Source organism: Podarcis pityusensis, assembly GCF_964106645.2.
Source record: "Podarcis pityusensis genome assembly, chromosome: Z".
Lineage (NCBI taxonomy): Eukaryota > Metazoa > Chordata > Lepidosauria > Squamata > Lacertidae > Podarcis > Podarcis pityusensis.
In genome coordinates this window covers 22531553-22547633 of record NC_138044.1, presented here as the reverse complement: position 1 = coordinate 22547633, position 16081 = coordinate 22531553, and the positions used below count along the sequence as shown (strand labels likewise).

The 16081-nt window shown below is 44.1% G+C and overlaps 1 protein-coding gene across 1 annotated transcript in view; it reads left to right on the top strand.

The window, feature by feature from the left end:
* The window catches only part of SLC16A2 (solute carrier family 16 member 2), an 88869-nt gene that overhangs the window by 58871 nt on the left and 13917 nt on the right, over positions 1 to 16081 (top strand). The window lies entirely within an intron of this gene.

The following is a 16081-nucleotide window of genomic DNA, read 5'->3' as shown; positions in this document are numbered from 1 at the left end:
TGGGTCGTGGGGAAGGGTGTTAGGGAGATGTGTATAAGCTAAGGTTACCAGATTTTTTTCAAAGAATCTGGGGACAATTTTTTTAAAAAAAGAGAGGAAAAAAACTATTTAAAAAATTATTTTAAAAAATGAAGAAGTAATAACTTCTCTTCTGTGGTCTCCTCTGTTGCTCGGGCTTCCTCTGGGCCTCAGCCTGCTCTTGGAACGCTAGCTGCCATGGAGTAGGTTTGGGTTGGGCCTGGGCTCGGTCACATGTCCATGCCCTCCTGGTGCTCTCATACCTCTCCTCCTCAGCGGCAGCAGCGGCAGGGGCACAGCAAGGTCAGGGCTCTCCTTTTTTCTCCTTCCTCTTTCTCTGTCTCCCTTCTGCTTCTCCTCTCCTCCTTCTCACTGCATCAGCTCCGGGGTTTTTACTGGCCCCGGAGCGCCACTGGGCAGTTGGCCGGGTGGCCAGACACTCTCGTTCCCAGCTAGATTTTGGTCACACGGGAGGGGGGTGTCAGCGGTTCCCCCAGTTGATGCGCCGGGCATCCCTGGTTCCCCCGCGGTAGCGGCAGTCTCAGCAGCCCGGAGCTAGCCTGGTAGTGCAGTTGGCTCTGGCTGGCTTCAGGAGCTGCCTGCTGCCGTGATGCCCATTTTGCCTCTCCAGAATTCCCCATATGATGTGTCTTGTGCCATTGAACCAATCACACAACATTCATTCCCTACTAATAAATCTACAACACTTAAAATATAAATCCAGGGACATTACATGAAATCCAGGGACATTCCGGGGACGGATTTTGTCCGGGGACAGATTTGTAAATCCGGGGACTGTTCCCGGGAAACGGGGACATCTGGTAACCATAGTATAAGCTGGGTTGTGGGGATGGGTGTGTGCAGGCAGACACGTTTATAGGCTGGGTTGTAGGGACAAGCATTAGCCAGATTGACCATCTCATTAGCCAAAAGGAGGTCCATACTTCCCATTGAAATACCTACAAGTTTATGTTTATTAAAATCGTTCTTCATTTTAAATATTGTATTGTTTTTCCTGTTTTTGTGTGCACTACAAATAAAATATGTGCAGTGTGCATAGGAATTCATTCATATTTTTTTAAAATTATAGTTCAGCCCCCAACAGTGTCTGAGGGACAGTGAACCGGCCCCCTGTTTAAAAAGTTTGGGGACCCCCACACTAGACAGTCCTACTTAGTGATTCCAGTGACTGAGCCCTGTCCCCAACAAACAAGGCCAACAGCAGTTTCTTGTAGATTCAGTGCTGCTGAAGCCCTGCAATTCTTTGTGCACTGTCCACATGACGAAATTCCTCATCAAAATGTACCCCACATTAATTTCTCTTTTAATACAGATTTACCATTTCTGTGGGGAATCTAGATAACTGAAAACTAAAAAGCACCATGGAAATCTGAATTAATTTGGGAGCAATAAGGATGGTGTTTTGATGAGGATGACATCATGTGTGGACACTGCAAAAAACTTAAACATGTGCATGCATGACTGTAATGATTCTGGGTCCACAGGCTGACTATAGTTGTGAGGAATGGCTCCTCATTACCCTCAAATGCCTGATGACTGCTCCCAGTGGCTTCATGTAGATATTAAATGACACTGGGGATGAAATAGTGTCAGGAAGCCAAATAGTACTCTACCAGTCCTTCTCTCTGGACTCCATCCTATGGAGTCTCTGGACTCCACTGTAATACCTGCACTTCCCATTCCACTGAGTTGATCCAGGAAGATACTATGGTCAATGTTATCAGAAAGCTCAGAGCGATCAAGAAGCAGGAGCAAGGTCACACTCCCCATGTCCTGCTCCCCAAAAAGCTCATCCATGAGGCAGACCAAGGCAGACTCAGTCCTGTGGCCAGGTCTGACCCCAGATTGGAATGGATGTAAATATACTCATGTCTCCCAAGAATCCTTGCAGCTGCCTCGCCACAACTCTCTCCACCATCTTCCCCAAGAGGCAGGTATTTGTGACTGGTCAATAGTTGTTCCAGTAGGTGTTCCATTTAGGAGTGGTGACGCCACCTCCTTTTTCAAGGCAGCCTGGACCAGACCCTCTTCTGCTAGATTGAATATGCCAGGAGGGCACATCGGCTGACTGTGTAAGCTGAGACTGATCCTACAACATACTGCCAACTCTGGCATTGTAATGATAAGCTTGTAATGCAGCTAAGCATGTTTACGAAGAAGAAGCAGTGTGATGTAGTGGAGTCAGCGCTAGGGAGATCTGTGTTCAAATCCCATATCAGTTGTGAAGGTCGCTGGGATCCTTGGATTAGTTACTTTCTCCAATCCTCTTTTAATAAATAATACCTTGTGTTGAAATCAATGGGAGGTGTTGTTAGATAAATATTCCAAGAAATTTCACCATCTTTCTATCACTGCATGGGCTCAGATGGTTCTGAAAGTCTGTCATCTGTTTATTTTGAAAAGTTACAGACAGTTTTCCCTTGAACAAGAGGAGCTGGTTAATTAACACTTCAGAACCCTATTTTTTAAGTTTAAAAGACTGAAAAACCTGGTTTGACCACTGATGGGTAAGTGTGAGGCTGCAAAGTGCCAGTCCAGAGCCACCTTTTAGAGGCCTGTTTTGGAGTAGGTTCAGACCATCAGACCAGCTGTTGGTGCCAGTCTGCTCCATGTTGAACTCCTACTTCAGTAGTGAACCCCTCTGTTAAGGTCCTAGGATCAGAGAGCAGAAACCTTGAACTTTAGTGAATGGTAACTGTTGACTGTACCCATGTCCAATAGACCCACTTCCAGCTCAGCAAAGTTTGTACAGTGATAGCCAGTTAATCATATCCTAAAGACAAGGAAGTCCATTCAGATCACTGCTTTTTCAAGTCTAGAACTTGGAAGAAGCTGGAGTCCTCAGAGCATTTTGCTGACTCAAGCTGTTTTGCAATAGCAGGGCAATCTGTAAAGTTAATTATTAGGTGCCCATTTGACTTGGAGCCCTGTCCAATTTTGGCAAGGACTGCTGTTCTAAGAAGAGTATGTGCTGTTGATCCAGCTTGATGGACCTTGAATGTAGAAATATTCTTTTAAAGACATTAAGTTATCAACTGTGTGATGGGCACGAACAGATCTGCCTATTCTGCTCTGTTATCAGTTTTGCAGGCATTAATTTATAACCTTGTTCTGTCCTTTTCCCATATTAATCAGGGTATGGGGATTTATTCAGCTGAAAATTGTATTTAAATACATATTTTATCACAAAACATGTGTTTTATCTCAAGGTATGCATCTCTAGATGGATTTTATACTGTAATACACATTTTAAAACATATTGTGGTTTTTATTTTGAGCAAAGAATCGTATCACAACATCCAGAGGTGTGAAACCCAGAGGATAATTATGTTCCAAACCACACCTTAGTTCAGGACGTGAGTTTGCATAGGAATTCACAGAAATTGAGTTCCTCAAACATCCTTAGATCTGTCAAATTTTTCCTTAAAGAATTAATTCCATTGATTTAACAGGACTGGTCTCATCGGTGGCTCAGGACGCAGGGGTTTAGCACGTGAGGGGCACCATTTCAGGAAGAAGTGTTATCTTTCTCATATGCATATGCACACTTATGTAGCATTGTATGAACCACACATAGAACATGTCAAACCATCACAGGATTATTTTCCAATTGGTTTCTGCTGATTCTAGGATATATTCAGCTGAGGTGTATTTGGTGTTGATTTATTATCCCCTTTTGTTTGTTGTATTTATTATTGCATTTCTATCCCACCTTTCCTCCAAGGACCTCTCAGTGACATCATGGTTCTTCCCCTTGCCATTTTATCTTCTCATTCACCTTGTGGTGTAGATTAGGTTGAGAGACAGTGGGTGTCCCAAGGTCATCTACCCAGTGAGTTTCATGGCTAAGTGGGAGGATTTTATCTCTGATCTTCCGAGCCCTAATCTGGCACTCTAAGCACTACACAACACTGGCTTGTTTAATGATACATCATTTTATGGATTTGTAGTGATTATTAACTGAACTGTCAGTTAATATTTCATGTTGTTGCTGTTGTTTTTGATTTTGGATGGTGTGGGCTCTTTTGCACTTCCTTTCAGGGGGAAAAGTGGGGTAGAAATAAAATGAATGGATGATCCTTGAGGAGCACGTATAGTTCTGTCCAGGTCACTTAGGTTTTCAGGTTCCTGTTGCAAACAATCAAATAGGCCTATATATTAGAGGTACGCGGGTGGCGCTGTGGTTTAAACCACTGAGCCTCTTGGGCTTGCTGATCGGAAGGTTGGTGGTTCAAATTTGCATGATGGTGGTGAACTCCCATTGCTCTGTCCCAGCTCCTGCCAACCTAGCAATTCAAAAGCACACCAGTGAAAGTAGATAAATAGGTACCGCTGCAGCAGGAAGGTAACAGCCTTTTCATGCGCTCTAGCTTCTGTCACGGTTTTCCATTGCACCAGAAGCAGTTTAGTCATGCTGGCCACATGACCTGGAAAGCTGTCTGTGGGAAAACAACGGCTCCCTCAGCCTGAAGTGAGATGAGTGCCACAACCCCATAGTCGCCTTTGACTGGATTTAACCATCCAGGGGTCCTTTAACCTTTACTTTATGCCATAGGTGCAAATAAGAACATAAGAAGTGCCTCTTGGATGAAGCCCATCTGGTTCAGCATCCTGTTCTGACAATGGCCAGTCAGATGCCTGTGGGAAATCTGCAAACAGAACTCAGGCATAACAGCCCTCTCCTCTCTTGTGGTTACTTCACTACCAATCACATGTGTTTTGTTCCGCTACCCTGGGGGAGGGAGCAAATTCCATAGTCCAGGGGTCAGCAAACTTTTTCAGCAGGAGGCCGGTCCACTGCCCCTCACACCTTGTGGGAGGCCAGACTATATTTTGGGGGGGAAAGAAAGAAAAAAGAATGAATTCCTATGCCCCACAGATGCATTTTAAAATGCAGTGATGCATTTTAAATAAAAAGACACATTCTACTCTGTAAAAGCATGCTGATTCCCAGACCATCCGCAGGCCGGATTTAGAAGGCGATTGAGCCGGATCTGGCCCCTGGGCCTTAGTTTGCTTACCCATGCCATAGTCTAACCACATCGTCTGTGAAATACATACTTTCTTTTCTCTGTCCTGAATCTTCAAGATGGTGTGAACATTCCCCCCCCCCCCCCAGCTTCAGGGAAGCGCTGGTGCCTTTGTGACATCAGCCAAGTTTACTTTACTCAACTAACTTTTTATCATTGGCTGGATCTGTTTGAAGCCATTAAGCAAACTCATCTAACAGAATTTCTAACATGCTGTTCAAAGCTTGTTGCTAATACGGTCTTCCTGTTACTTCCTTGTCCTGGGAGATGTTGGAAGCATCCCTTAAGATCTTGCCAAAGAACCAAAACAACTACGTAGTCCTCCCAGTTTCCTACCATGTAGTATTTCATTGATTTACAGAGCAATTAGAATCAACAGGCAGCAAGATAATTACCGTAAATGCAGGATTTGATTATTTAGTGGGGTGTGTACATAATTAGTAAAGCGAGACCACTCTGGAAATTCACTTGCCCCAGGTTGTGCAGATGTACCATGTTCTTCCCTGGATTGAACTCAGGGGCCACCAGTTCTGTGCTGGGCAAAGCACTGGTTGGCTGGAACTCAGCGATGTCAAAACTCACCTCCCCAAAACAGTTATTCCACATAACTGTTGGGGATAGGGGCAAGACAGAGTAATCTATCAGTCTCAGTGGGCCCAGTGGTTCAGTGGGTAGGGGTTCTTTCCTATTAACACCAAGGCTGTGGCTTCAGTGCCCATGGGAGTACCTTCCTTAAGGATGGCCCATTGGCCAAAAGCAAAGCGCAAGTCATCTGAAATTAAAAATCCAGTTAATTTCAATCAATTGGAATTCAAGTGGGCATGCCCTAGGCTTCAAACAATCCATAGACCAGTGTTCCCCAACCTAATGCCCTCCAAGTATTTTTGACTACAGCTCCTATCAACCCTGACTGTTGACCATGCTTGCTGATCAACTGTGTCCCAAAACTTCTCAAGGGACCAGACTGGGGAAGGCTGCCATAGACTGTACCTACCCCATGTTCAAAAGCAAAGTTCTGTTCCTCAGATGAGTTATGGCCATGGGAATGGTGAGTCGGCCAACTAATAATTGGCTATCCATGGAATGAACATAGCAATCCTTCCTCAATTAAAGGAAGGATGTTGCAGTTCTGTGCTAGGTAGAACCAACCACCAGCAAAGTGTTTGAAAATTTCTTTCCCCTTTTTTTTAAGAGCAGAGACGGGAGATGATCCATTGAAATCTTACTTACACAACTGCTGAGTCTCCAGGGATATTGGCAGAGACATCTGTCAGGAAGACATAGTTCAAAGGGATGAGCATAGAACAGGCAACTCTTTCTATATACATAGTAAGAACAAAGGCTACCTAGGTGTGCAAAGCAAAATATTTGATCAACTGAAGGTCTGACTACAAGGGAGATGCAAAACTGATATCCAGAAGGACAGTTGCATTAGTCCACTGCAGCAAAAGTCAACATAGAGTCTTACAACACCTCAAAGACTAACAAATTTATTACATCATAAGCTTTTTGTGGAGTGGGATCCTCTTCATCAGATGCTGGGTTCTAATTCATTTAAGTTTGGAAAGTTTGTGCCACAATAAATGTAGTAGGCTGCAATCTGGACCATGTTGACTCAGAAGTAAGTCCTACTGAAAGCACTGGGTTTATTCCCAGGTAAATGGAATTGGATTACAGCCTTAGAATATATATTTGATTTGAATTAATTTTATAATGAAATGATTTTAGAATGTTGCATTATTTTATTGTTGTTAGCTGCCCTGAGCCCGGCTTCGGCTGGGGAGGGTGGGATATAAATAAAATTTTTTATTATTATTAATTTATTATAGTTTATAAAGTGCAACTGAACTCCTCGGTTGTTGCTTTTTGCTGCATTTAAATACAAAAAACCTCTGAAAAATAAAGTCTGAGAAATGCAACTGTATTGTTCACCCTAAGCTATTGTATCCAGGTGATGTTGTTCCATACACAATAAGCTGCATTGACATATTCCCTGTGCTGAGAATGAAAGTCATGTTAGCCAAACCCTCGATGTGTGTGGCAGCTTTGATCTGTCGCTCTGCAATTCCAGTGGCTCAAAAGCTCGTACCCTGTGTGGGCCTGCCATGTCTCTCCAAGCCTCAAACTTATCTCCACAACGACCAGATTTTAACTTGGTCAGCCAGCAGTTTTTACCAGAAACCATAATTCAGGTCAGCTTCATACCTAATTTGAGCTCTCTTAGGAAAACATGGTTTCAGACAGATTTGTCTCTTGGGATGGTGGAAATGAAATTCAGGGATTGTTGACCTCACACATTTGCAACTCGCCAGAAAACTCTCGCCAAGAAAACTGCCTGACTTGGCAGCCTGCAGTGAGGGAGGAAAGGGCAATTCTTTCTTCCAGAAGCAACCTATCAAAATGCTTGGCATTTGCAGGAGCAACCCCTGGGGCATAGGAAAAGGTGCTTTTTGCACACCCCTGGTGACGGGATGTTGAATTTATGTGTGGGCGACTGAACGGAGCGTCCTCAAGATATGCTTTGGAAATGTGAATTCCCAATGTACCAAGGGACATAGCCACAGGATGGAGGACAGCTTGGAGTCAACCATCACTAAGGCTAAAGAGCCCGAGTGATGCAGTGCTTAGAGTTCTAGAATGGTGGACGTTGTCTTCCATGGAGGGCCATAGCTTCCCTACACCTGGATTACTAGTGTTGAACTAGGACCGGGGAGACCTTGAGGAGGGGTTCAGACTTAGGACTTTCTGCATGCAAAGCATCTGATCTGCCATGGAGCTGTGGCCTTTCCCTATTCAAAGGAAGCAGCATTATACTAAATCAGGCCACTGGTCCATCTAGCTCAGTATTTACACTGATGGGCAGTGGCTCTCCAGGGTCCTAGGCAGAGGAGTGCCCAAGCCCTATCTGGAGATCCCAGTAACTGAGCCTGGGACCCTCTGCATTCAAATCATATGTTCAATCAATGAGCGCTGGACTTCCCCTGGATCCCTAAGGTATAGGGCCAGTCCTCCCTGACCACACGCATCACCCTTGCCAGTCTAGTCTGACATCCTTCAAACCACAGTGCCTTACCCAACACAGTGCAGCCCTTATATAGGCACACACAACAGTGCAGTGAAAACCTTAGTTTATGCCTGCCAATCTCTGCAGCTGGAAGGAGCATCTCTGTGCTCCTGTTGCTCGCACATAGGGCAAAAAAGGTGGGCGCAATATTTTAAAGCAGCAGCGCCGGTTTGGGCAAACTCACAATTTTGGGTGCAAGCACACAATCCTCCTTTACTTGGAGAATAGGGCTACCAATGGCCACTAGCCAGGATGGCTATGTTCTGCCTCCACAGTTGGGCACAGTCATGCTTCTGAGTACTAGTTGCTGGAAACCACAGGAGGGGAGGATGCTCTTGTACTGAGTCCTGCTTGCAGGTTTCTCACATGCATCTGGTTGGTCACTGTGAGAACAGGATGCTGGACTAGATGGACCACTGGCCTGATCTAGCTGGGGTTTTCTTAAGTTAGCCTTTTCTCAGAGCAAGCTGTCAAACACAGTTCCACAAGTTTGCAGTGTGGTTCAGCTCAAATTGTGGGGCAACCTTGTCTGGGGCAAAGCCACTTGGCTAGGTCCTGTGCTCTCTCTCTCTCCCCCCCCCCCCATTCCCTGGAGTAGCATTGTGACTATTTTTAAAAAAATATGTTTTCAGCCTTTTTAAAAATAAGACTGAGTGTATAGGCAGACATGTGCCCCAAGTCAGACCACAGGTGAAGAATCTGCTGAACTTCCAGAAAACACCCAGTCACTGTTCTCTAAGCAGATCCCTGCCTAGATAAGATAAGATGACTGGGATGAAAGCTTAGCATAAGGTTATTTTGCCTGGCAAATCCCCAAGTGAGAGATAGAAGGGGGGGGTGTTGCATCCTCTGAGGATCAAAATTCAGCACATCATGTTTCCCTCTCTTTGCATTTGAAGTCCATGGGCCAGAGAGGCAGTCAGGATGCTTGATAAGCAAAAGTGCTGTTGAGATGCTGTGAAATAGTTTGGCTATTCTTGGTTCCTGCCCCCTCCCAGTGGACAACTTGTTGATGGTAATAAAAGTCTTTAGTGAATAACAACAACCCTCTTTTATTGGTATTTACATTCCTTCTTAATCTGCTATAATACGCCTAAGAATGGAACATTGAGTGTGGTTTGCTAGACCTGCTTGGACTCTGGTTGGCTTGTGACAGGGGTGCCCCCTCCCTCCCTTCTACAAAGTTATATATGAAAATTGAAATCAAAAGCCCAGTGAATGCTCTGTAGCCAACCTGTTTTCTAAACAAATTAGAATTAGTTTCTAGAAACCAGTAATTCCCCCTATAGAATGTGGGCCCACAACAACAAAATTGCTATGTCCTCACCTTCCTAAGATGAGTGTTTCTGTTCAGAGTTGTATGTATACAGTACAGGGTTTTATGGGGTGTTAGGAGAGGGTTAATACCTCTGTCAGAGGACACATCATGTTCCTTCAGGGGTAGTTTGTCCATCCTGGGTCCCCACCCTGCACTCAGCTCTCACCTGTGGCTGCTAGAAGCTGTCAGCAGGCGACAGCGGCCACACCCAGAAACAGCTTCAACTGGCCAGCTAAACCAGGTGAGGGTAGCCGATGGATCTCAAACCCTCAGTGATTTAGGGACTTCCCCTGCATGTGAAGATTGGTTCCTGCAGATTGAGCAAACAAGACCCAATAGTGGGTCCACTGTTGAAGAAGTTGGTTTCTGCACATACTGTAGAGGGAAGTGATGGGCAAATGAAACTCATCAACCTGGGGAGGTAGCTCATCTAGGAAAATGGAAACTGGCCCTAAACCTCTTCTGCCTTGCAGGATATTTTTGGGATAAGAGGCTAAGGAGTAAACCCTACGCAAATCCAGAGTGGAGGCCTTGTACACCTCCTTCTGGCAACTCCTGCAGGCACATTGGTGCCTAACGTATTGCTCTGCTTTTCTTTGGACCACATCAGTGAGGCCGAGAGGGGGTTCTTGTTGCCTTGGCAGCCCAGGACCTCCACACACTGCCCAGGCTTGCGCCCCAGGGAGGTCACTGGTGCTGCTAATGCAGTGGTTTGACTTCACTCCCAGAGGTGCACTCTGATGTCTCTCAAGATAGATGGATGCAAAGACATGTTCAGGATTCCAGCTAGCTAGTTCCCCCTGCATTCCATCTCCAGTCTCCCAATTTTCTTTCCCAAACAAACACAAAACATTCCACGGCTCTGGGAAAAGCTGTTTTCACTGGGCTACTCCTGAAACATCTGGAGAACACCATGTTGGCTACCCTGTCTCACTCAAAGCCTTACTTGGTAATGCTGATGATTGAACACATGTGCAAAGCATGTGCTCTACTCATCTTCTCAAATTACTTGCAGAATTACACGTACTCAGAGGAGGCTTCCCCTTGCAACCCTGCTTGAATCACTGTTCTAGTTTTGTCTCCTTCTAATCAGGAGACATCCTTAGAACAGTTACACGGGTCCTGAAATGTAAGAATGAAGTAAGGCTTTCAATGTAAACCTTTCACAGGTGTTAAAGAGAAGGCTGCCTCTGGCTCAGAAGAAAAGCATTCCAGAAGATTAGTGATGGCACAGGGGAACTGTTCTAGTCAGTGGTTTCCAAACTTTCTTGGGAATGTTTTCCCCCTTAGTTCCATAAACTCATCCCCAGTGGCCCCTACCTTGTATTATTCAGAACAGTGATTTGCTTGACCCCCTAAAGAAGATAATAGCCCAATGAAATTCAAAACAGTAATAATTAATTGCACATTTATTTAAAATCTGATTAAAACTATTTAGTTTAATTAATTTATCCACCTCTCCCTTGCCTCTTAGTGCCCCTCTAGGTAATCCTGCTGAAGGTGGAACCTCACCCATTGGGAACCACTTCTCTAGTTCTTCCCCCCTGACATCAGTTGTAATACCCTAAGCAGCTCACAGTTGTTTCATTCTATTTCTGCATCCATCTGATGGAATTGCAAGATGGGAAGTGGTTGGGGAAATTCATACAATGGATGAGGCCTGCGACAGGATGTCGTGCACTTGCCTGCTGATCCTCCAGTGAGCATGCTCCCTTTTCTGTCCTTAGGGGGAAACCACTAATCCAAGAAACAGATGCCTTCCCACTATTTCTCTAGAGGTCAATTTATGATGAATGAAAAGACTTGTTGCAATAAACACAGAGGGCAATTTTTAATGGTGGTGTTTTTGTAGCAGTGTTGAGCAAAAATGCCCAAGGAGATTTGAGGTTTTGCCTTAAAACAATTCCTTCCTTTTCCTTTTTTGTTCCTGTTCCTGGAAAAACAAGTCAGTAAAAAATTAATTATCCATTGTATAGATGGTTTGTCTCACTTAACAGGGCTGCATTTGCAAATATCCAGCCCTAATATCTATAGCTGCTGGATACAGTTATCTCAGCAAGCAACTAGACTGGCTTGTGCCTTCATCTAGGGCAGCAGGTTTGGGGAAACTTTGGGCCCTTGCATGCTGCTGAATGATATCTCCCATCTTCTTTGGCCATTGACCTTGTTTGGTGGGGTTGATGGGAATTGTAGTTCCGTAACCTCTGGACAGTCAAAGGTTCCCCCCACCTTATCCAGGGGCATGGCCTGAAGACATCTGCTGCAGGAATCTTGCAGAATATAAGGAGGTTTGGGTCTGGTCAGTGCCCAGATAAAAGACCTCCTAGAAACTGTGCATACCACCTTGAAAACTTTTCTGAAAGAAAAGTATGATGATTCTACTACTAATGATAATCAATTAACAATGATATATATAATTATGAAAGAGTGGGAATAATTTGTTAATGAAAAGGTAGATGTTTCATGTATAAACATGAGATGGTGAAATTCTATAGGTAAGGACTTCAACTCAGTAATAAAGGACATAAGAGGAGCCACCTGGATCAGGCTATTGGCCCATCCATCTAGTCCAGCATCCTGTTCTCACAGTGACCAACCAGATGCCCGTGAGAAGCCTGCAAACTGGACCCGGGCACAAGAGCCCTCTCCCCTCCTGTGGTTTCCAGTAACTAGTATTCAGAAGCATTTCTGCCTCCAAACTGAGGCATTCCCTTCACACCAAGGAAGAAGGGGTGAGGGAAGATCTACATCAGGAACAAGGAGGGAAGAAATATTGACGGAAACTGCTGCCCATGTGGACACTGCTGCCTGAGGTGGTTGCCTCACCTTGCTTAGTGGATGGGCCAGCTAGCCCTGGCAAGTAGCCATCAATAGCTCTCTCCTCCATGAATGCACCCAGTCCTCTTTTAAAGGTTGGTGACCATCATTGCCTCCTGTTGGAGCGAATTCCATAGTTTAGCTATGCACTGCCTGAAGGAGGACTTCCTTTTATGTATCCTGGATCTTCCAACATTCAGCTTCATTGACTGTCCATAAGCTCTGGCATTATGAGAGAGAGAAACTGTTCTATATCTGCTTACTCCATGCCATGCATAATTTTATAATCTTCCATCATGCCACCTCTGACTCGTCTTTTCCCTAAATTAGAAAGTACCTCATTCTTCAGCCAAAAAGTCTCTCAAAGTGACATATGTGCAATCAAGTAAAACAAGACAGTTCTGCCTGCAGGCTTATAATCTAAAAGCATGACATGCAAGGGGGAAGGAGCAGAGAGGGAAGGGAAGGGAAAGCAAATTCAGGTATCAGTTCTTAGATGGTATTATTATACTGACCAGCTGGCACAGAAGCTCACCAAATGCCAACTGTGCCATGTTAAAAGGACCAGACACTTAATCTTGTCATGCTTTGTTCAAAGCATCACAGTTTGCATAGCAACAAATGACTTCTTCTATGATGGCTGATCATATGGAAAAACTTCAGTCCCTGTGTGACACGGACTTAACATGGTTATCAGTAAGCATCATTTCTTCTCTGCATTATTCTGGGTATCCTTGCCAAAGTACACATTCCTCACTGAACAACAAATCTGGGCAGAAGACATGGCCTGGTAAATACTGCTATCAGTATTGTAAAGTTGAATGGAGTTTCCCTCCCAATTTTCATCAGTTTCAGCCAGCAAATACAACTTCTACAAATTGGAGGCCATAAACCAGTGGTCTTCAGCAGGTGGGTTGGGACCCATTACCCAGTCACAGACTGATTTTAACAGCAACACTACCACCATACAAATACACAGTAAAAAATTAAGCTATAGGTTCTGAAATGCTTGTTTGGGTTAGAAGTTAAAGGTCTGAAGAAGCTGAAGACTACTGTTCCAGAACAGCCACCCCAATCTGGTGCCCTACAGTTGTTTTATACTATAACTCCCATCAGCCCCAGCCTGAAACATCTGGAGATCACCAGATTAGGAACAGCTCTTCTACAGCCTTCCCCCCCCCCCCTTTAAGGGAAGGGGGGGAGCAAAACTTTCTGAACTCCAGGTCAATGGGTTTTGTGTGCATGCTTTTTTGGATCTTCTCCCATGTGACCAAATTTCAGTCCAACTCTTCATGTGTAAATCCTTCTTAATTGCATTCTGAATCTGGTCCATTAAACTTAATATCTCAAGAATCTTTTGTGTCAGTGTTTCTTGGACTAAATTCCCCCTTAACAACCACATCACAGGATGAATTTCAAACCATACAGAGACCATATAACATTTTACTGCTGCAGTTTCAATAGGCAGGAACATTTTTTGGAAGTATCCAATTTAATAAGTCGGCTCCAGCTTGCTTTTTCCAGCCTCACCTCCACCTACCCCACAACTGCACCTTTTCATATATATCTATTATTTGCAGTATTTTGGAAGTGAGCCACATAATCCTATTAGGAGTACTTGATTACACTGTGTGCCCTGTTTGTATCCAAAAGAGCCACTTGCAGTAAAGGTTTGCCTCCCGTCTGCCCTTTCTCCGGTTGTATTTTACCCAGCCCAAACAGGAGCCCAGTTGGAGTGAAGTCGATCCCAGGGACCCCCTGCTGTGTCTCAATTATTGCCCTTTTTTAAAGCTTTCAATTTATTACAGGAAAGCCTTTGGCTAAATTGGTTTGGGGAGGGAAAATATAATTAATTTGAAAGATAATCTGCTCTCACAATGGAAGGTTTCTTTGTGCTGAGTGTCTGGGAAAAGGTTGGGCTGAAGAAAGCACTCTGGACATCTTAGCTTCCTTCTTAATTGGGCACTTGCTGTTCTCTGAATATCTTGAGGCGTGATGAGGACTGGCTGTACTGGGAGACCAAGTCATTTGCTGAATTCATGCAGTACAAACGGAAACTCATAACTACAGAACAACAAGACCATCCAGAGGCTGCATGGACAGACCCCTTTTTCAATTGATTTAATAGTACTTTTTTGTTTCAGATGTTAGGTGTGTTGATCTAGTTCAGCCTCTGCCAACCTGTGACCTTCCAGATGTTTTTGGATTCCGTCTCCTGTTAGTCCCAGCCCCAGCCTGGGAGTTGTAGTGCAGCAGCACCTAGAGGGCACCATGATGGGGAGACTGAGCTACTAGGCAAGGCAGCATATCCAAAGGTAGCACCCCATCAGCCAAGTGATGAAAGTAGAAACCTGTTTCTTTGGACACCTGGAGAAAATATCTCACACAGGAGGCATAATATAGGTTTTAAGGGGAACAAGAAATGCAACATGCAGGCTTTAAAACTGAATTTTACAGGTAGTTCTGGTAGAAAGAAACAGCAACAGAGAGGTGGAGAAGGGAAATATCATAGAATCATAGAACTGTAAGATTGGAAGGAGATCCTGAGGGTCATTTGTTGGCATTGTGTAGCAGCTATTGCATGAGCAGCTAAAAGAGATCAGAGCTGAGATGGATAAGATAATGAATGAAAATAGACCAGAGAAAGATGAGATGGAAAATGAGGTTAAGGAAAACACAGAACTTTTAGAGAATATTATTGATAAAGGACTGCCAGAACAGGAAGAGCAAAATGTTAAAGTTGGTGGCAATTGATGATAAAATTGTGAGGATCTTCACACAGGTGCTCTTGTGTGAATAAAGGTGAAGGATTTATTGTTTCTCAACATGGAGGAATGGTTGTTGAAGTTATTGGAGGTAAAGTTCTTGTGCTGGACTGGAGGGTGATTCTTGTTGATGTAAATTGATAATAACAATTGAGGAACCCATATTATGTGTGGAAAGGAAAATGAATGGACTTGAGATGTTTGGGTCTGAAGGTTGGGAAAATATCACCTAACAGGTGGAGGAACAGCTGGATGTCATCCTGGAGTGAATAATTGGAATACTTTGAATAATCTTTTTATATGTATCTGACAAACAGAGAATCAGAAGCCCTTTTTCTTTCGATTTTTGCTTTTTTCTGTTTTCATTCTTTTATTACTTTTATCTTTCTTCTCTTTCTTTTGTTCCCCTTGCTGTGTGTGTGTGTGTGTGTGTGTGTGTGTGTGTGTGTGTCCTCTACTCTGGGTCATTGAAAGGACTGTATGCACATGAAGGTGATGGTTGGTTGATGAAGGACCCTGTGCGAGAGGCAGGGAAGGGAACATCTCTCAGAGTGGGAGGCTGGGAGAAGAAAGGGAAGCTCCCAGGTGAGAGCTAGGAGGGTCATAGGATTATAGAATCATAGAGTTGTAGAGCTGGAAGGGACCCTGAGGATCATCGGGTGCAACCCTCTGCAAGGCAAGAATATTGTAACTGTCCCATGCGGGGATCGAACCTGCAACCTTGGCATTATCAGCATCACACTCTAACCAGTTGGGTCCACCCCCTTCTGTGTGAGACAAGGATTAAGATCTACCTTTCAGAGAGGGCTTTGAATTTTCTTCGCTCTTTTTCTTCTTCTTTTTTAGATTAATATGTTTTTTATTGCATTGTATGATGGAAAAGTTTCCCCAAAAAATTATTTGGAAAAAAAGAATTTTGTTTCTTGTCATTTGAATCTATTGGCCTTTGGAACTCTCCTGGCATCACACCTGTCACTGGTCCTTCTTCACACCTTGATTGTTTTTGCATGGCTGAAATGCGTTCTTTAACTCTGTTAATATTGATTTA